We start from the raw sequence: 23,306 nt of genomic DNA, 5'->3' as shown, positions 1-23,306 counted from the left end.
GAAGTTGGAGAGTTCAGGAGAGAGAAATTAGTACCAGCATGACTGGTATAGACAATGTTAGCAAAATTCACTCAGATTTTTAGAATAAGGTGTATCTAATTTTCTTACATTTTACAAAGAGGGGTCTCTGGTTTTGTTCATGACATGTTTATATATCATGTTTTGTCTGTAACATTTGTTTTAATATATGTATATTGGAGGGTTAGAGCCAGTGGAAAGAGGCGTTGAAAATACAGCAAAAAAAAAAAAAAAAAAAAAACCCAAAAAACAAAACAACAACAAAAAAAACTGATGAATTGATCCAAGGAGGCCGGAAAGGGAATGAGAGGATTTGGGATTTGGGACACAAGTGTGTGGATTAGTCTTGGGCGGAAAGGAGGGGTGTGAAGACCGACGCAAGCGCAGATGGGCGCAGATGGGCGTCTAGGGAGTGGCCCCCCCTTGGAGGAATCGCTTTGCTCCGGGGAGACCCCTGCCGCTCCGAGTGATGAGGTCCCTGGGGGCAGAGAGGACAAGTTAAAGGAAACAGCTGAGGAGCCGCTGTGGGGACGGGACTGATGTTGGACAGGTGTGTGCCCAGGTCCCCTAAGTGCGTGGAGCATGCAGCTGGGCGCGGATCGTGTCCGTCTGGGGTTCAGCAGCCCTGTGGCTGAGTGATTTTCTCCAGCCTTTCCCTGATGTTGAAGGACACGTCTGCGCGTGTGCGGAGGGCCGCCCACGCCTGAACAAGAAGCGCCCGGGAAGAGAAAGTGTGGGTCCCCTCTTGCGGAGCACCAAATACACGGTTCCTTGCTCACTCACGCGCAGAGAGGTTACCTCTCTATGCCGTGAGCAAGGACCAGAGCCTGCAGTCCGATGGAAACCAGACATTCATCATATTAGCTCACAAGTAACTGGAAAGCCGCCGATAGGGAGCCCCCGGGGAGGGAGAGGAGGGAAGGGCCGTCATAGCGGATAATAGTGGTATTTTCCCCAAAGCAGGACCCCGTCTTCCCAGAGGAAGGACGTGGAGATTGGGCAGAGCTCTGAAGACTGAGTAGGACTTCCTTAGAGGAAAAGAGTGAGGGAACCGTACCCTGGGCAGAGAAAACCACAGACGCGCAAACCCTGGGAGCGGGAGGGGGCACGGTGAGGACCCAGGGCTGAAACCAGCAAGAGCTGGTCGGTTAGGGAACAAAAGTCACACCCTTAGAGCAAAGGAAACCGCTGAACTCCTCAGCGGGAGGGTCTCGGGGCGGGATTCGCATTTCCCAAAGACCGTTTTGGGTGCAGGGATGGACGTCTGAAGCGCTGCAGGAGCCCCTATGAGAAGATGAGGTTGGGATTCGTGGGCGAGGGGTGGAGTGATGGAGGCAGAGAAGTGGATGTATTCAGGGTTCCCTGAGAGGTATCGCTGCTGGGGTCTCCTGTGGGTCGGATAAAAAGCGCCAGGGCGAGGGAGGGGGAAGAATAACCACCCTGCGGCCAGCTTGTTCAACAGGCTAGATGGTGCAGCTTTGGGGGCTGGGAAGGAAGACAGTAGTTTCGTTTTTGTCATATTCAGGTTGCCACAATCACCGTAGATACCCTTACATCATTTGTTTGGCATTAAGATAATCAGATCGATAAATTTGTTGAGGTGCTAAATATAACCTCCATCCTAGCATTGGGTTCTGATCTTACGTATGTCTGTTTTCGGGTTTTACCTTTTCTATCAAACATCATTCGTGAGATATATTGAATGAATATCCTCTCATCTGCAGATAAGTTGTGGTGTGACAACAGGATTCTTATTAGGGACCTGAAAGCTAACAGCGTTTTGTGGGGTGGGAAGTTTTGGAAGACAGAAAGCAGGAACGGCGTCTGTAGGAAGGACGCTGCGGTGCTGGACAGCTCCGACCTCTGGACTCCAAGCCCATCATTCCACCCCTTCGAACCTCAGCTTATTCGTTTTCGAATGCAAGACAGAAAAGTGAGCATAAATGGGCTGAATCATGATCTCCAAAATGTCTCCTAGCCATAACACTGAAAAGAATTCGTTCTGCAAATAAAGGTACACGGTAAATAGCTGACGTTTAGAGTCTGTGTTCTTAGATTTCTGTGTTACCTGTGAAGCCACAGTTATTTCCCCAAGAAATAAGTAGAAAAAGTAAAATAAGCAGAAAGAAACATGCCCTAATGTGAATAACTTAAAATAAATGCAACAAAGTTCAAGATTTTTAAGAAAGAAGAGGAAAAAATATAGTAACATAGGTTATCAAGAACTATTATTGAAGGAATGAGTTACATATGTTTTACAGGTCAAGAACAAGACCACTAAATAAATAAGTCAAGAACAAGACCACTAAATAAATAAGCAGTAGAAGGATAGTAGGAAAAATAAAAAACAGGAGAAGAATGATAACAATTAAGAATTGACAATATCAACAGCAAAAAACACTTGCTGTTTATTGGGACCTGCTATGCTCTCTAAGGGCAAACCAGAGTCTCCTGAGTGTTGCTATTATAAATCTAAACAGGTTTTGCCACAGTTATGTTGTTTTCTGATTTTCAAAATAATTGATATAATTTTTAAAATTATACAAAATGTAATATCAAAATTAAACAAAATGTAGATGTAACACTCCTAACTCCATTCACTCCAGAAATGAAAATATTATTATATTTCCTTTTACTTTTTAAAAAACCTTTTGAATGTCAATAATTTTTATAAAGATAAGATGGAAATAATACATAGCAATACAATGTTATGTGCTGCTCTAAACATTTTTAAACGTTTATATTAAACATTATTTTAAACATTTCTATTTCCTAAATATTTTTCTGAACATTATTTTTTATACATGGTTAGTAAATAGTTATCTAAACGTAAATATATTTTTGCCTTTGTGGTTATGTAAACCCATCGCACTACAAAGAGGTTGCATCAAATGGCATGAACTGGTTTTACCTTTTTATATATATTTAAATGTTTTTATTCAAACTTTATTGAGGAATAATTGACAAATGTAACTGTGTTTATTTAAGGTATACAAAGTGATGATTTGATATGCATATGAATTGTGGAATGATTACCAAGATCAGGTTAATGAGCACATACATCAAGTTAACTTCTTTGTATATTTGTGGTGAGTTCTCAGGAAGACCTACTCTCAGGGACTTTCAAGTGTACACTACCCTATTATTAACTATAGTCACCGTACTGCGTATCAGATCTTCAGAACTTACGCTTCTTATAACTGAACATTTCTATTTTTTGACTCCCTGTTTCCTCCTCCTCCCAGCCCCTGGCAACCACCATTCTACTCTTTATTTCTATGAAATCTGCTTTTTTATTTTCTATTTTATTTTATTTTATTTTGTTTAGATTCCACATATAAGTGATACCATAGAGTATTTCTCTTTCTCTCTCAGGCTTATTTCACTTAGCAAAAGGCCACCCAGACTCATCTATGTTGTCACAAATGGCAAGATCTCCTTCTTCTGTATACCTGAATACTATATCATTGTATACGTCTATACACAGTATCTTCTTTATCCGTTCATCCCTCAAAGGACATTTAGGTTGTTTCCATGGCTTGGTTATTGTGAATGATGTGTCAGTGAACTTGGGAATGCAGTTATCTCTTCAAGATACTGATTTTATTTCCTTTGGGTATATAATACTCATTAGTGGGATTGCTGGATCATATGTTAGTTCTATTTGCAATTTTTTTGAGGAAACTCCATACTGTTTTCCCCAATGGCTGCACCAATTTACATTCTCACCAACAGTGTAAGAGGGTTCCCGTTTCTCTACATCCTCACCAACATTTGTATCTCTTGCCTTTTTAATGATAGCCAGCCTAACATATGTGAGGTGACACCTCATTGTGCTTTTGATTTAATTTCCCTTATGATCAGAGGTGCTGAGCACCTTTTCATGTACTGTTGGTCATTTGTATGTCTTCTTTGAAAACATGTCTATTCAGGTCTTTTGCCCATTTTTGAATTGGATTACTTGCTTTTTTGCTATTGAGTTGTATGAGTTCTTGATCTATTTTGGACATTCACCCCTTATCAGTTACATGGTTTGTAAATATTTTCCCCTATTCTGTAGGTTGCCTTTTCAATTGATTGATTATTTCCTTTGCTGTACAAAAGCTCTTTAGTTGGATGTATCTCACTTGTTTATTTTACTTTTGTTGCATGTGCTTTTGGTGTCTTACCCAAGAAATCATTGCCAAGACCAATGTCAAGGAGCTTTTTCCCTATATGTTCTTATAGGAGTGTTATGGTTTCAGGTCTACGCTTAAGCTGTTAATATATTTCAAGTTAACTTTCACGAACGACAGAAGATAGCAGTCCAATTTCATTTGCGTATGTTGATTTTATATTCTGCAACTTTACAGAATTTGTTTATTAGTTCTACCAGTTTTTTGGTGGAGTGTTTAGAGTTTTCTGTATATAAGATCATGTTATCTGCAGAGATAATTTTACTTCTTCCTTTCTGATTTGGGTGCTTTTTAATATCTTTTTCTTGCCTAATTTCTGTGGCTAGGGCTTCCAGTACTGTGTTGAACAGAAGTGGCAAGAGTGGGCATCTTTGTCTTGTTCCTGGTCTTGGAGGAAAGGCTTTTAGCTTTTCACTGAGTATGATGTTGGTTGTGGACTTGTCATATGTGGATTTTGTTATTTTCGATGTATATATCTTCTATACCAAATTTGTTGAGAATTTTTATTTTGAAAGGATGTTGAATTTTATCAAATACTTTTTCTGCATCTATTTAAATGGTCATATGATTTTTATCCCTCATTCTATTAATGTGGTTGATTTGCATATGTTGAAACTTCCCTGCATCCCAGGGATAAATCCCACTTAATCATGGTGTATGATCCTTTTACTATGCTCTTCAATTCTGTTTGTTAGTATTTTGCTAAGGATATTTGCATCTATGTTCATCAGGGATATGGGCTTGTAATTTTCTTTCCTTGTAGTGTCCTTGTTGAGCTTCAGTATCGGTATAGTTCAGTGTTTCTATTACTTCATGATTCAGTCCAGGTAAATTGTTTTTTTCTAGGAGTTTATCCATTTCTTTTAAGTTATCTAATTTGCCAGCATATAATTGTTCACTGTACTCTCATGATCCTTTGTGTTTCTGTGGGATCAATTGTAATGTCTCCTCTTTCATTACAATTTTATTTGTCATCTCTCTTTTTTCTTAGTCTAGCTAAAGGTTCAATTTTGTTTATCTTTTAAAGAAACAACTTTTAGTTTCTTTGATCTTTTCTCTTGTTTTTCTAGTCCTTATTTCATGTATTTCTGCTATGATCTTTATTATTTCCTTCTTTCTGCTAACTTTGGAGTTAATTTTTTCTTTTTCTAGTTCATTGAGCTTTAAGGTTAGGTTGTTTGAGATCTTTCTTGTTTCTTTCTAGTGTAGGCACTTGTCACTAGAACTTTCCTCTTAGTACCTCTTGCCGCATCCCATAAGTTTTGGTATGTTGTTTCAATTTTCCTTTGTCTCAAGATTTTTTTTTTTTTTTCACCACACAACTTGGCATACAAGATCGTAGTTCTCTGACCAGGTATCAAACCTGTGCCCCCTGCAGTGAAAGCACAGAGCCTTAACTGCTGGACCACCAGGAAAATTCCCTCAAGATATTTTTTTATTTTCCTTTGTTTTCACCTTTGATCCATTGGTTGTTTGGAAGCATGTTGTTTAATTTCCACATATTTATAGATTTTCCTACTTTCCTCCTGTTACTGATTTCTAGTTTCATACTACTGGAGTAAAAAAAAAAAAGAAAACACTTGATATGATTTCAGTCTTCTTAAATTTACGAAGACTTGTTTTGTGACCTAACGTGATCTATCCTGGAGAATGATCCCTGTGCACTTTAGAAGAATGTGTATTCTGCTGCTGTTGGATGGAATGTTCTATATATGACTTTAAGGTTCATTGGTCTAAAATGTTGTTCAAGTCTCTTATTTCCTTGTTGATTTTCTTTCTGAATGATCTATCCATTGTTGAAAGTGGGGTTTTAAAGTTCACTACTATCATTGCTGTCAATTTCTGCCTTCATATCTGTTAATAATTGTTTAATATATTTAGGTGCTCTAATACTGTGAGCATATATACTTATAATTGTTATATCATTTTAAAGAATGGATCCCCTTATATCAATTATATAGTGGCCTCTCTTTCTCTTGTAATAGCTTTGACATGAAGTCTATTTTCTCTGACATAAGCATAGCTACACCTGCTCTCTTCTGGTTGGCATTTGCATGGGATTATTTTTTTCCATCCCATCACCTTCAGCCTGTGAGTGTTCTTAAAGCTTAAGTGAGTGTCTTGTAGGTAGCACAGAGTTGGGTTTTGTTTTCTAATCTATTCAGCCACTCTTAACTTCTTTCAATTGGAGGATTTAAACCATTTATATTTAGAATAATTATTGACAGGTAAGGAGTTACTGTTTTCATTTTGTTCATTGTTTTCTGATTTTTTTGCAGTTCCTTTCTTCCTTTCTTGCTGTCTTTCTTTGAGAATTGATTATTTTTTCAGTGTCAGCTTTGATACTTTTCTCTTTATCATCTTTGTGTCCATATAGGTTTTTGCTTTGTCATTACCATGAGGCTTTAATAATATATATTGTAGTTATAGCAGTCTATATTAAGCTGATTATTTAAGTTCAAGTTCTACACATTTACTTGCTGGGAGGTGGGGAGAAAGAGAGAGAAAGAAGAGGGAAAGAGATAAGTTGATGGGGGGGACAGAGGGCAGCCCCACTACCTTTTGCCTCCTAGACTAGCTTCCTGTGTTTTTCTCAGCCATAATACTCATCATCAATCTCACTTTGTGGAAACTGTTATTTACCCATAAATAACTACAATATAAGAATCTTATTTTTTTCCTCCAGTTTTATTGAGGTAAGGATTCTATTTGAATCATTTGTAGTGGTCAAAAGGTAGGAAAAGCAGGAACACCTTGCTATACATAAATGAAATAAAAATCATAATAATAAAAAATAACTAATCTTAATTTGCTACCCAGAAATACAAACACAAATGCAAATCTATTAAAATCCTGAAGAGTAATTTTTAAAACAACTTTTATTTGCTTTACTTTAAAAGTGCAGGGGTTATATACTGTGCTTCATGTAGACAGCTTTCAAAAAAAAAAAAAAACACTTTAGGTATATGTGTATCTCCTCAAAATTTCATACTTTAGGCAACTACAAAAATCCTTTTCCTTCCTCCAGACCCCTTCACTGCCTTTGTGCTCCCTCTTCAGCCCTGTCCTCCACCTCACATCTACTTGGGACCCTCCCTTCATGCTCGGCCCTGAGTCTGGTTTCTGGTCTCCAGTGCTGAGGATTTTTCCTTACAGGGAACAGCTTTCTGGAATTCTGGTGAAGAACTCTTCCACTTTGTGAAACAGAACTGTTAGTTCAGGATCTAACTTTCCTGCTAGAGTAGAAGCTCCATGTGAGCCAGCAAGTTGTTTATTCATGATTCTATATCCATTATCTAACAGTGCAGAGAACATAGTCAAACTCAAGAAATATTTGTGGAGTGAATGAATGTCTAGACTTTCCTAGTGTACAGTGGGAGAGGAGCTGTGAAAGGAATATGGCCAGGATAGAGCAGGAAAATGATAGAAGGCAAGCAAAGGGGAAGGCAAGAGGCAGAGTAGAGTATTCAAAATATAGACAGCACCCTCAGTCACGCCAGAGAATCTCTATATTCTGACCCATCCCTTTCTCGTAATCCTGGAGATCCATTTATCAGTTGTGCTGTGAAAAGTGGCAGGACCAGGAAGTGGTCCAGGTTCTCAGACCTAAGAAGCTGCTCTCTGCCAAGCTACCAGGTCCCCCCAATCTCTCACTAACTGCTCTTGCCATTGTCTGCTGATATGTTCCTGCAGAAAAAGATAATTGCAGATGTTGGTGAACATCCTGATAAAGAGTTTCCATTTGAAGTCATAGGAACTAAAAGGGCTTTGAAATAGAGAGCCCTTTAGAGATAAAGATGGCAGATGTCCAAGGCATTTGTGTGTCATGAACAAATACTCATGCTTTGTCCTTTATTGTGGTCTTTTGAATCTTATGTTCATGGGGAGAGGATTCTGAGTTTTTCTTGTCAGAAAACATATATAGGAAGAATTGGTGACATTCAACACCATCTAAATATCAGAAATTTATTTTAAAAATGTAGGACATGGAGAACAGACTTGTGGTTGCCAAGGGGGAGGGGGACGGGAGAGGGATGGATTGGGAGTTTGGGATTAGCAGATGCAAACTATTATATACAGAATGGATAAACAAGGTCCTACTGTATAGCACAGGGAACTATATTCAAAATCCTTTGATAAACCCTAATGGAAAAGAATATGAAAAAGAATGTGTATGTATACACATATATCTGAGTCACTTTGCTGTACAGTAGAAATTAACACAACATTGTAAATCAACTATATTTCAATAAAATACATTTTTTTAATGCAGGGAATTCTGCTTTTCAGAAGGAAGGTTTAGTTTTAGGTTTGTTTTTTTTTTTTGGCTGTTTCAAGAAAAGAAAATACAACTTATTGTGTTTTGAGATTTATTTTGCAAATATAATCATCTGAATTTCAGTTTTCAGTCAATTCAGCTTAATTTATATCTTAAAAGTCCTAAAATTGGCTTAGAAAAAGTCATCACTCTGGCATATCCCAAAATAGTAAAGACAAACAAATGTGGGAGAGAAGATAGGCACCAATACATTTTTAAAAAATCATATCCCTGTATAACCAACCACCAGCACCAGTAAGAAATGGACCACAATGACCTCTCAGAAGGCACAATTTAACGGAGTTGTATCCAGCTTGGGTGGTGGAAGGGGGGATTACCTGCATTCCCAGATGTCAACATTCCAGAATCAATTGGTAGTAGTAGAGGTATTCTCCCAAGTCTAATACGTATCCTTTAACCAACTTCCCTGTGTGAGAAATATTTCCCCCCCTCTTTCACAACCACAGCACCTATTCCTCCCACTCAGGCAGTGCCTATTATTATGCTCAAAATAAACCTCATTTAATTAAATGAATATTAAAAACACTTCTACCTAAATATGGCTAACAAGAGGTGGTATATGAAGAAGGAAAGGAGGAAAAGCTACGGAATATAGGAGAAAATCTCCTACATCATGTCAGTTTAACCCACACAGAAATGATGGGTTACGTTTGAACATCTGAAGGAATTTTGTGGTTAAACCTCTACAGAATGCAGCCCACACACTTGTCCATGTGATTGCTGACCCAAAATCCTTCCTAGATATCACGATACCTCATACGAATTCTCAGAGATACGGGTATATTCTCTAAGCTTAGGCAACCTCAGATATTAGTGGAATGAGGCACCCACCTGACTGCCTGGGGAAAGTATTGCCTTAGGGTGTGTTACATTGTGTCATGGCCAGCTCCCCGTCACATGTGGGCTTGCATTAGGATCAGCCTTTTGGGACATGAGACAGTTGGTTATAATGCATAACAGACTAAAGGTTTCCCAAGTGAAGTTCACATAACATGACTGTTATTACGGAACCTAAGAAAATCACTTTGGTAAGTAATATGCCTACGGAGTAAATAACTATTGGAAAAATACATCTGGGTTTATTAACTGAGCTAATAGAGTAATATATTATGGCACCTTAGGAATATAAATTTATTTAAAAACAAACAAACACGCAAACCATTGCAGTGGGCTGAATGGTAGCCTCAAGAAAAAGTACATCTATGCCCTAATCCCTGGAGTGTGTGAAGAGTACCTTATTTGGGAAAAGGGTCTTTGCAGATGTGATCAAGTTAAGGGTCTTGAGATGAGGAGATAATTTTGGATTATCCAGGTGTTTGCAGATGTGATCAAGTTAAGGGTCTTGAGATGAGGAGCTAATTTTGGATTATCCAGGTGGGCCCTAGATCCAATGACAAGTGTCCTTATAAGAGACATGAAGAGGAAAACTCAGCCAACGGAAGAAGGCGCTACGAAGACAGAGGCAGTGATGCAGCTGTAAGCCCAGGAATGCAGACGGCCACCGGAATCTGGGAGAAGGCAAAGAGCGATTCTCTCTTCCAGCTCCCAGAGGAAGTGCAGTCCTGCAAGATTTTGAGCTTCTGATCTACACAACTGTGAGAGAATAAATTTCTACAGCCCTAGGAAGCTAGCACAGCCATCTAGATTATTCTGTAGTTTAAATTTAATCAAGGATTGAATTCCAGCTGTAGAGAAAACCCTGGACTGATCCTTAGGATTTTGGCTTCTTATAAAGTTTCCATCCAGAATTAACTGTGTGACCCTGAGCAAGCATCCTAGCTTTCTTGTTCGTTAATGTCTTTATGTGCAGTTACACAAGAGTCACTGAGAGCTTCCTTCCAGCTCTCAAATCTGCATTTTTACATTAATACAAGTCTACGCTAATAAGTGACGGAGTAGAAAACTGAACAAGGAGAAGCACAGCTAGCAGTGTGTAAACACAGAGTCTCACACACCCAAAGCTCTCAGATATACACATATACACACATTCTCTTTTTTTAACTTTTTATTTTATATTGGAGTATAGTTGATTAACAATGTTGTGTTAGGTTCAGGTGTACAGCAAAGTGATTCAGTTGTACATATACTTGTATCTATTCTTTTTCAAATTCTTTTCCCATTTAGGTTGTTACATACTATTGAACAGAGCACACACACATTCTTATAAACAAAGTTTAGGATTTGTGGAAGGAGGAGAGAGGGAAGAAGAAACAAGATTCGCTATCATTGCTTTCATTTATTATGCCAAACGTTCCACGTTATCCTTACGATAAACTTGCTGTCGTAGCAGTCTGGGTCCAAACAGGAGACAGAAACCACAGACGGTGGTTTAAACAGGGGAAGTTAATAGAATAATTAAACTAAGATTGAAGAAAGCAACTGTAAGGTAAGAAAGCCTGTATAGAATCCCAGGGCTGAGGGAGAGTCCATAAGGAAGGACAAACGTGAAAGAGGGTCAGACTTCACTGGAAATGGTTGGTTCAGCCATAGGACAGCAGAGAAGTGTCCTGATTTGGCCCAGCTGGAGAGGGTCTGGAGTTGCTGGGCAAAGAGTAAGCACCCTCCAGAGTGCAGGAGGGGATCCCAGGATCAGCAACCCATGAGCTGGGTATGCAGGGGGGTCTGGGCGCCAGCTGGAGCAGAGGCCTTCAGAGCACAAGGGCTGCCACAGAGTTTGCAGAAGGAAAAACCACCTGTTTATGTGACGTTCTAGCCATGACAGCTGCATGCAGGCTACATGAAGCTCTGGGTTCCCTGTTGAAAGGGCTGCAGAAAGAGCTGCAAAATCACTGAGGGACTGCGGCCTTGGTCTGTGACTTCCGCCGGGTGGTCTGACACCCTCACTGCCCATCTCACTAGCCCTCACCAGAAACTGCAGGAAGCCTCTTCTCCCTCAGGGTCTTTTCAGACCCTCTATTAAGAAAACTTCACGTTGTGCTTAATTTAAAAGAGAAATCCTCAAAGGAAATCCATTATTACAGAATACATTGAAGGGTGCATTTGGAACTGAGAGGAAATAAATCGATAACTGACACACTTGCATGGTAATTCTCATCTATTGTATAATCACACATGTGGACACCAAGGCTGAGAGGTGAAACGGCCACCAAATTGCAGGGCTGAAAATTATGTCCAGAGCCATAAATGATTGATAATTCCTGCAACTAGGCTCTGAGCACACCCCAAAAGCAGTATGATGAAAATTACCCACTTAAAGTCTTTTGTAGATGGCTCCATATTTTGAGCCCATTATTACAGTTACTATGATCATATGATAAAACTTCATCTGATAAGAATTTTTCTGCACACTTTTTTTTAAAATAAAAAACCTAATGACAAGACCAGGTCAGATTAAATGCCTTCTTTCTTTGTTAAGTTTCTCCCTCCTCTTAGCAAAGGCACCATGGATTTCTTCACAGCCTTCATCACACTCCAATGTAATTAACTGCTGTCTATGTGATGCTCACACTGTGGAGGCTGAGCCTTACACATTCTTCTTTGTAGCTAGGCCAGTGCCCTGGCTCGTGCGAGATGTTCAATATCAGAGAATTGAATTCAATCAAAGAGAACAGATTCATTTCAGAGATTCCTTCTAACAAGTCATTTCTAGGCTATAACCCAGGATGAAGACTCTTGATCAAGCAGTTAAAGGAACACACCAGTCAGTCCCTGGAGACCCTTGATGGCATAGAAGGTCTACTGCATGGATCAGATCAGGGAATTTTAGGATCAGAGAGTGAATTTCCAAAGCCGTGTCCTGGAGGGAGGCCCAACATACCTGGAAACAGTCCAGTCGAAACAAGAACTAGTCCAAACAAGTGCAATAATCAAAGGCAAGGTGGCAAGAACCCAAAGGGGAAAATCTGGGCATCTGTAGTTGAAGGACTTGAAGTCTGGAAACAAGAAGAGCTAAAGTTACTGAGCCCAAGCCCATACTGCTTGCCACACGACAGACCAATAAATCAAGAGACAAGTTGTTGGGACAAGGGATAGCAACTTTATTTGGAAAGTCAGCAGACCAAGAAGATGGTGGACTCATGTCCCAAAGAACCATCTTGCCTGAGTTAGAATTCAGGTTTCTTTTATACTGAAAGGGGAGGGAGTAAAGTCAAACATTTGCTGGTTCCCATCAGCCTTCAGAGCAGATGTGTTAATATCTTCCTCCCTGTAGTTATTCACAGGTGGGCCTGGTCAGGATGTTTCCTGTGAGCTAAACAAAGGTATTTTAGCTGAATGCTCATTACCTGGGAGGCAGGGTTCCCAGAGATGGTCCATTGTGTACACTTTAAGCTTATAGGCAACATCCCTTTTGTGATTAACTTGTAATGGAATACAAAAATTCTTCCCTATTACATTATTACTGAAGGATGTTGTGAGCAGGTTAGTGGATTAATCCCAGAGTGACATATCTCTGACATCTTTTTAATGACCTCTTAGTGTACGTTTGTGGAGTTAAACCTAGTTGATTTAAAGGGTCTGAACTGGTACAGTCAGCACATTTTCCAACATTATACAATCTGCTTACTGCCTCGAAGACTCTCACTCTGGGGTCTAAAGTTATTTCTATATTTAGGTATGAATCCACTTAAAACTCAGCAGACCACCCCACAGTCTTCGGCAAGGTGCTGACTGAAAGCACATCCTCAGCCCTATAGCAAGTACTTCTTGCATCAGGTAACTTCCCAACACTACTAGGTATTTTCACTTTTATTTTAACTAAGTTATAACTACAAATCAGTATATTTTAGTGTACAGCCAAACGACTTGATACATGTACATTTTACCAAATGATCACCACAATAAGTTCAGTTAACATCCATCAACACACATAGATACACATTTTTTTTCCTGTGATGAGAACTTTTGTCTACACTCTCAGCCATGTTCAAATATACAATACAGTATTGTTAACTGTAGTCACCATGCTGTACATTACATCCCGAAAACTTATTTATCTCATAACTGGAAGTTTGTACCTTTGACCCCCTTTGCCAATTTCCTGCACACATCCCACCCACCCACCTCTGGTGACCACCAAGCTGTTCTCTGTACCCATGAGTTCTGGGTTTTGTGTTTTTTTAGATTCTGCATAGAAATGAAACCATACTGTATTTGTCTTTCTCTGTCTGACTTACTTCACTGAGCATAATGCCCTCAAGGTCCACCTATGTTATTGTAAATGGCGGGATTTCCTTCTTTTTCATAGCAGAGTAATCTTCCATTGAATATATATACCACATTTTCTTTATGCATTCATCCATCGATTGATATGTAGGTTGTTTCCATGTGTTAGCTGTTGTAAATAGCGCTGCAATGAACATGGGTGTGCAGATAATCTGGTTTGAGTTAGGGTTACTGTTTCCTTTGGATAAATACCCAGAGGTGAAATTGCTGGATCATGTGGTAGTTCTATTTTTAATTTTTTGAGGAAGCTCCTTGCTGTTCTCCATCATGGCCGCACTAATTTACACTCCCACCAACAGTGCCCAAGGATTCCCTTTTCTCCACACCGTCCCCAATGCTCGTTATATCTTGTCTTTTTCATCACATCCATTCTGACAGGTGTGAGGTGATATCTCTTTGTGATTTTGATTTGCATTTCCCTGATGATTAGTGATATTGAGAATCTTTTTATGTATCTGTTGGACAGTTTTATGTCCTCTTTGGAAAAATGTGTATTCAGATCCTCTGCCCATTTTTTAATCTGATTGTTTGAGTTTTTCCTACTGAGTTGTATGAGTTCTTATATATTTTGGATTTTAACCCCTTGTTTTTTCATCTCAGTCTCCTCTTCTCATTCGCCCACTTCCTTGAAGAAAGAGGACTTTCCTGTCCCTACTCTGTCTTCTTCAGAGACTAAAGTTCTAACTTCCATGTGTCTACCCATATTACTTACACTGAGACTTCCCAAAGATCTCTTCTTCCTGGATCTGGAACTTTTCTCTATTTGCTGCCAAATCTCCTTTCTACCTGCAGGTCACCTCTTACATTCTGTTGGATTCTTGGTTGTCAAACCCCCACTAGCCAGGACCTTTCCTACTGGCACTACTGGAATCTTCTCTTGACTATATGCCAGGCTTCGCTCAGGAATATGTCTGTGCCCAGTCGCCTAGATGCCAAATATCCTTTATCTGATGAATGTACTGACAGTTGAGCTGCATTTCACTACATTGGCCACATCTACAGTAGTATAAAGTGATCATTGATATTCAACACTTTGACCTGGATATATGACCAGAATCACAGATATATGAGAAATACTAAAGTACATTGAATTTTCTATATTACCAGGTAAATATATAAAGTATTAGAAAGATATGCAACACAAGGCATGAAATAAGATATATCAAATATTAATTTAACCATCACTCAAATTTATCGTAACATGTATTACACTCAAATATTGTCAGTTATCAGTTATAACTCCATTCAAACAAATGTGTACGTGGTTGTACATAAACATAAATATCATGACGGTTTTTGTCCCAAATGCAGTTAATAGTCTTCCACACCTGCTGGTCCTGAGGTTCTTATTTTGGCTCATTCCTCCTCACAAAACATTGATGTAAGGACAACAGAATTTTGGAACATCAGTTTTTGCAGTGGAAAGATATAATGAGGATCTGGAAGAGATCCCTGTTCTGTTCACAGGGCTCACAGAACATTTGAATGATTCCAGCTTTGGTTTTGAGCGCAAGGAAGTGTCTCATCATTTATTATAACCACCAAAAGTTTCCAAAGTTTTATCTTATTTTTGGCATATCTAACATCTGAATACCTGGACTTTCTCTTCCAATCAAGGCAGGTAACCAGAGCCAGATTTATTCTCCATCCTTAGATAACTAAAGAAAAAAAAAAAAAAACAAACAAAAAACAAACCCAGTCTAAATATATGTGGAGTAACAGCTTTTAGACACTGAACAACAGACAGAACAGGAAACAAACAAGGTGAGCCCCGGGGTTTGCCCAGCTCTCTGCTTCAGGCAGCAGACTGTTTCAGGCCACAGTGGCCCTCCTGAGCAAGGAGACAGAGGTGAGGTATCTAGAAGCCACAGGTGGCAGGATCTGCAGGCAAAATCCTGGATAGGAGGGAGAAATGTACAAACAGGGGAGAAATATGGATACACACACACACAGAGTTCGGCCGAGGGTTCCCTTTGAATTGTCAGCTGGGTGCTGATAGGAAATGAGGAAGCAGGGAGAGAGCCACCAGACAGGAGCAGGAGAACTGAGCTCATACAGAGCAGAAAATAGTTCATATTCCCACAAGCCAGAGTAGAAAAACAATCACAATACAGAAGGCGTCAGGTCAAATATTTAGAAGAGCACGGCCTCAGCAGTTGGGAATATTTTCCCTACATTTAAAGGCTACTCTGATCTCACTTAACTAAGCTTAAAAAGAACAACTTAAACTCTTTACAAGTAACTTAACTGCAACCCAGAGTAAAGGTCAAGAATATTTAAAAGAAAACAAAAATGTTGGCGCTCAACAATGTAAAATTCATGTGTAGCATCCACTTAAAAATTAAAAATATGCAAAGAAGTGGGAGAATATGACCCATAATGAAGGAAAAGAAAATCGATCAGTAGAAACAGCCACCAAAATCACACAAATGATAGAATTTGTAGAAAAAGAACATTAAAGCAGTTATAACTATATGCCATATGGTCAAAATCTGAATAACTTAATTACTCTTGGCAATAATACTGCTCATTGAGTGTTAGGTTTCAGCTATACGTACAACAAAATCATGCTGATTTTGTTGTTGTTCTTGTTACAGCAAATTTTGGAAAGGGTAGCACCTAAACAGAAGGGCTATATATGTTAGTTATTCTTTTTCCTTTCTTTAATAAGAATATGCCCTTCTGTATTGGGTTCACTAGAAAGTGGGCAAAGCATTTCTGTCTGCCACAAAAAAAACACTGTATTTCTCTTTGGACTTATTTCATTGATTGGTTGAACTACTTGTGTCAAAGCACATTGGGATCATTGGGAAAAATTAAAAGCATGAATTATTCAAAATGACCATTGGTGTAGTGGGAGTTCATTAAGAGCCAAGGTGTAAGTGGAAGAAGAAAACAGATCATCAGAGGTCAGATTCTACTGCCATACTTAGCAAACAGGAAGCAAGTTCATGGTTGTGGTGTACGTTCACAAAAACGATGGCTTATCCTGAATTACAGCCAGGACCAATGAGCCTCAAGGTGAGTAAGATGCATGTTTAAGCAACAAATTACCCCTATGCCAGGTATGAAGGGTTTTATTCATTTGCTCTCCTGGCTCAAAAAATAATCTCTTCCCAGCTGGCCAAATTACCCAAACCTCTTAATGTGCCCGCAAATGGGACCCAGTCAAAATCCTTGCACTGAATCAGAATGCGCTCCAAGGGGAAGTGGGTAGCACTGGGGTGAGGGTGGTTCTATGCTATTCCACTTTTCACCATACCCAAAACATGTCCATATTAGAGCTAAAAAATACAGAGAGAGGTAAGGACTTGGTGAGCATTTTTATTGATGACTTGTCCTCACTTTCATCCCCTTCTCCTCACTGATTCCGTGAGCTCATCCCAAATCCCTCTGTGTACCTGTGATGCTGCTTCTCCTTAGATACTGTTTTCACCATGTCACCTGGAGAGCTGTAATGGCTTTCTGTCACCTTAAGGCAACAAGTCAGAACTCTTGTCTCTTACGAAGAACCCCCTGGCATGTGGCCTGATGGTCTTGTAGAAGGAGCCTAGACTCAGTAGCCCAGCTTTCTAGGTCACCACCCTGACTCCACTGTTCACTGGCTGTGTGACCTCAGACGCTAAGCCTCAGCTTCCTCTTCTGTAAAATGGGGATAAAAATAGTGGTACCTACTTCACAGGTCTTTAGTTAAGACTGGAATGAGATAATTTATGTAGGACACTTAACATAGGAGCACTTTATAAATAGTAGCTATTTTTACCTATTCAAATATATTTACCTGAATTTCATCATAGGAACAGCCCCCTCCCTCCACAGGACTTCTTATAACCTGTCCTTGAACAACATGGGCACACAAGGCACACACACGAAACCTGCATTCCCATCTCTGCTTTACCTAAACTTTCCTTTTCTAAAATCTCCTTTGTGTCACCACGTGATTAATGTATCCATTCTTTAAGTTTCATCACAAGTCCCACCTTTATCATTAAACCACTACTGCTCTAAATCCTTATTATAATTCTTCTTTGAAATTCAAGAGTGATTGTATTCTCTAGTAAAACAACTTATGTATGTTCATTTTTAATAAAAAAAATATGTGATTTTTTTTCCTGCATCTTATCTTGTCTTCCCAACTATGTTTTATGTTTGATTAGTTGGTTTTTGCTTTTTTTACAGATAATTCTTTGTCCCATATGGTAGATACTACACTGCTGGATGCAGCAAGTCATTGTTGACTTATGATTAGAGACAAAAATTCAAAAGGCATGGAAAATATTCAGGGAGCTTATATGGCAAGAGATTGTTTGGAGGAGTTAAGAAGAACCAGGTGGCGATTTGACCTGGGTGACCCACCTAAGAAGAAAGGATCAAGGAATGAATATATAGTGCATTTGGGGTTTCTCTTCTGCTTCTGAAGTTTGCAAATGAAGCGTAGTAATTTTTTCACAGTACATGGTTTTTATCATTCAGCTTTAATCCTGATACACTCATACCCTCCACTCATCAAAGATACCTGTTCAAGCAGTTCCCTTATTGCCTGGCACCAGGAGTACACTTAAAGGCTATAATTAGTAAGCAGTGTCAACCACCAAAATCTAAAACTGAAACAAAACCAAAAAAACACCCCCCAAAAGCTGGATTAAGAGATTAAGTGTAGGAAAAAGTTATCCTTTGAAATCTAATAAAAATCAACAAATGATGGATCATATCAGCTTCACAAGAGTAACTTACAATGGGAAAGATTTCACCATGTTTTTTGTGAAGAAAACAAGAAACCCCTACACCCACTCGAGAAGACGACAGTGTTTCTTTAATACAACATACGTGATTACAGGTCTAGTGTTACAGAAAGCTGTGGCCAAGTCAGTCACAACATAATGTAGCCATCTGAGATAAGGATATGTTAAAATAAGCCCACAAGATTGCACAAATTCTAAAACCAGGAAGCCACGAAGCAGTGAATGATTAGATTTTAGTTTTCTCTAGAAGAGGAAGTTTCTTCTCACCCTTAAGGATCAGTATGTGTCATTGAGGTGGAGATATTTGCAGATTGAAAAAAAGAGTGGGGAATCCACTAGTCTAGGCTGTTGAAAATGCCCCTGAAGAATGGTGATGACCAATCAGCAATCTGATCCCTAATTTGATTTCCTAAATGGATTTAACCAACAAGACTGGGATCGGAGGCACTGTGAGCCTGTGGTCAGTTGGCTATTGTGCAAGATTTAGAGTTTGGTGTATATTTATAATATGATATCTGGTTGAAAATGAGCTGCTTATGAGTCTGGGTATTATGTGTCAACCTGAGACTCATTTCACCTGTGGGAGAAGCGATGAAATTGTGTCCTGAACATTAGAGCTTGGGTGCAGTCCCAGAGCCTAAAGTGACCTGTCAGGATATGACCAGCCCAAAGGATTCAGCCTCCACCCACAGGACCAGCCTCCACTCACAGGACCCAGCCTCCACTCACAGGACCCAGCCTCCACTCACAGGATCCAGCCTCCACTCACAGGACCCAGCCTCCACTCACAGGATCCAGCCTCCACTCACAGGATCCAGCTTCCACCCACAGGACCAGCCTCCACTCACAGGACCCAGCCTCCACCCACAGGACCAGCTTCCACTCACGGGACCCAGCCTCCACCCTGGCAACCACTATTCATTTTTTTGCTTCCTAGCTCTTGAAATACAATACTGCCCTATTTAGAGAGATCACTTGTAAAAAAAGTTAGCAAGAAGGGCAAGGTTCTCAAAATCACAGAGCTCCCTCTGCCTTCTCAGACTCGAGTGATGCTGAGTGTATGACTTGCTTTGTTCCCTGAATCACGATGTCTGTCATTTCTCTCCTTCTGCCAGGAATGCCCTTTCCCTCCTCACAGTTTGAATGCCTTACACTCACCAACTCCAGGAGGTTTTCTATGACCTAATTTCCCACCCTCACACACACCAGATTAGGAACTTTTATCTGGTGCTCCTTAGAAACAGTCTTGCTACTGCATCTCCACATTGCTTTGAAATGGTCCATTTATTGGTTGGCTAACTACGATGCTCCTTAAGTGAAACTTAGCCCTTATTCATCTTTACATTCCTAACACCTTGTATTATGCTTAATATCCAGGAAGCCCTCAATACATTTTTTATGAAAAAATGCCCTACTAATTCAATTATATTTCCCACTAGAACTCAACCTTCATAACATTTGCACAAAATGACAGTTCCCGACATGGGGTGATTCTTGGGTCAGCAAATGGTTATATTTCCCAGTAAATACATTTTAAAATGCATATTTTGTAGGATACTTGTATATATGTCACTTTCTATGCACCAGAAGCTACTGTAAGAGCTTTATAAATATTAACTTGAATTATCTTCATATCAAACTTCTGAAAGAGGCGGTATCACTACCCTACTTAGAGTTGGGGAAACAGAGATACAGTGAAGTTATGTAACTTGGCTGAAGATGGCTCAGCCAGTAAGGGAAAAAAACAGGATTTGAATCCAGGCAGCCTGGCTCAGAGCCCAGAGCCTTCCCTGCTGGCCTAATGGATTTTCCAGTAAGTCTTCATCCACAGAATGAGTGGCCATGCTTGTACAAAGAAGCCTGGATGTATAAGTCATTTCCTCTCTTTCCCCCTTGCCTTGCCTTCTTAAACGGATGTCTTTTAAACCTCACACTTTAGACAAGCATTTTATTGAATTACTTTCCTCTAAGGAACCTGGCCTATTTTACAACAAGGAAAAATGAAAAACAAAACCAGGAGCTCAATAATCCTCATGAAATCCATTGAGGAATGTACATTGTAAGAAAAGGAAATATTTTTAAATGGGTATTTAGCTGGATTTTTATCCCCTTAAGATAAGACTGAATAATGATTTCATTCTGCCCTGGGATTGGGGAAAAAAACGCTCTTGTAAGTCTTGGAAAGGAAGCAAAAGGATATAAGGGCTCTTCATGAAAACGTTCTATTTCCATTTTTTTTGAAGTTCAAATCCTGTGATGATTAGCCGCAGCTGACCTTGACTTTCCACACTGCTTCAGGAGGCGTATGCTATCATAGAGATCAGAAATCAAATGAATTAGTCTCTCTCTTCAGCTCAACACTTAAATTGCAGCTGGAAGAAGCCATCTTTAGGACAGTCAGCCCCCAAAACATTTCTTCAGAGGTTTCTTTGCCAGAGGGAATGGGGCTTCTTTGCTGGCAGTGCAATCGAGTCATAAAGGAGAAAAACATTGAGATGAAAGCTGCCAGGACTAATTAAAAACTCTGTAGTAAAATGAATGTCATCAATTAAATTGTTATGTTCATAAATGGATCATTATGAGTTAAAGGAAAGATGCTTTGCCACTGTTTAGAAAACTGACCAAGAAGACTCCTCAAGAAATTAACTTGGAAAATCGTGTCTTTAGCAAGCCAATATGTAAGGTGCAAATTGTATGCCCTTATGTTGTCTATTGGAAATAAGAAAATTTTCATTATGAAAGAAGATTGAGAGGGACTTACGTTTTGCAAAGTTAAGATATCAGGGACCAGATTTATCTTCCAATCAAAAGAAAACCAAAATATACAAAATGTTTTTCAAAGGACTAGACGTCAGGCAACAAAATACGTGACCATCGAGACACAAGAAGTAAATAAGATGAACTTATATTGCCCCAGTTTACCTCTGGGAGGGGGAAACCAGGTAGAGACAGCTGACTTTCTATGTTGGGGACACCAGGCCAGTTAGTTCTCAGGAGAGAATACTGGAAAGCAGAGAGATACACAAAGAATTCTAGATATTTGCAAAGGGCCCACTAAAGTATTCAGCTGAGTACTGTTCAGTGCATTAATGTGAGGAAATTACTCTAGTCTAGAGTAAGAACTACCCAAAAGGATTAAAGGGAATAGTACTTGTGGCTCACATCAGACCAAAAATCATATTTTCTCATAGTAGCCAGACTGGACATTCTCAGAACTCACAAGGCATCATGTAGAGTACTCAGACGGACCTTAGTTCTTTCAGTGATGAATGACTAGCCTTGGACTAAACATGCTCTTGTTCCACATAACAAATCTAAAAAGGAAGGCCAGAGAGGATCAAACTCTTTGCAAGTAACTTAACTGGGTCACAGAATAAACATAAATAATATGTATAGGAATACAAAAACATCCAGCCACCAACAAGACAATATTCACAATGCTCGAGAACCAATAAAAAATTTCTAGTCATGGAAAGAAGCAAGAAAATAGGATCTGTGAGGAGAAAAAAAATCAACTAATCAAAACTGATCCAAAACTGATATAGATGTTAAAATTGTCAGACAAGAGCATTAAAACAGTCCTGACAGCTGTAGTCCAGATATTTAAAAGATAAGAAGAAACATGGAAAATATTTTTAAAAGACCCAAATCAAACTTCTAGAGAAGAAATATACAATGTGTGAGATGCATAATGAACTAGATGGGGATTAATGACAGGTTGAATATTGTATAAGAAAAGATCAGTGAACTTGAAGACATAGCAATGGAAACTAACCAAAATGAAACAGAAAAAAAAAAAAAAAGAAAAAGATCAGAGTATCAGTGAGTATGGGGCAATTTCAACCCAAATCCCTGAATGTAAAGAAAGCAGAGAGAAAAGAAAACTTATTTGAAGAAATAATGTCTAAAATGATTCCAAATTTGTTGAAAACTATAAACCCACATATCCAAGAAGTACAATAAACTCCAAGCACAAGAAACATAAAGAAAACTACACCAAGGCTTACATCATAATCAAATTGCTCAAAGCCAGTGATAAAAGGAAATCTCAAAAGCAACCAGAGAATAAACACATTACCTGCAGCATAATAAATGTAAGAATGACATCAATTTCTCATCAGAAAAAATGCAAGTGAGAAGGGAGCAGAGCAACATCTTTAAAATACTAAAAGGCAATAAAAAGCAACAGATAACCTAGAATTCTATGCCCAGAACTCAACAGGAAGACAAATTAAAGTCCTCTTCAGACATACAAAAGGTAAAAGTATTTGTCATCAGTTTCTATCTTAAGAAATTAGAAAGAGAAGATCAAGTTAAGCCCAACATAGGCAGACTAAAGGTGATAAAAATTTACAGTGAAAAATAATTAAATAAAAAACAGAAAAGCAATAGAGAAGAACAATGAAATTAAAAGCTAGATGGGGCTTCCCTGGTGGCGCAGTGGTTAAGAATCTGCCTGCCAATGCAGGGGACACGGGTTCGAGCCCTGGTCTGGGAAGATCCCACATGCCGTGGAGCAAATAAGCCCGTGAGCCACAACTACTGAGCCTGCGCGTATGGAGCCTGTGCTCCGCAATGGGGGAGGCCGCGACAGTGAGAGGTCTGCGCACTGCGATGAAGAGTGGCCCCCGCTCGCTGCAACTGGAGAAAGCCCTCGCACAGAAATGAAGACCCAACACAGACAAAAATAAATAAATAAATTAAAAAAAAAAAAAAAAGCTAGATGTTTGAGAAAATCACTAAAATTAATAAACCTCTAGCCAGACTGATGGGGAGAAAACCCAGTGGACACAATTACCAATATCAAGATCAATAAAGGGGTAGTAACTATAGACTCTATAGATATTG

This window comes from Eschrichtius robustus, chromosome 9 (assembly GCF_028021215.1).
Source record: "Eschrichtius robustus isolate mEscRob2 chromosome 9, mEscRob2.pri, whole genome shotgun sequence".
NCBI classification, from domain to species: Eukaryota; Metazoa; Chordata; class Mammalia; order Artiodactyla; family Eschrichtiidae; genus Eschrichtius; species Eschrichtius robustus.
Note: the sequence above shows the minus strand (reverse complement) of the source record.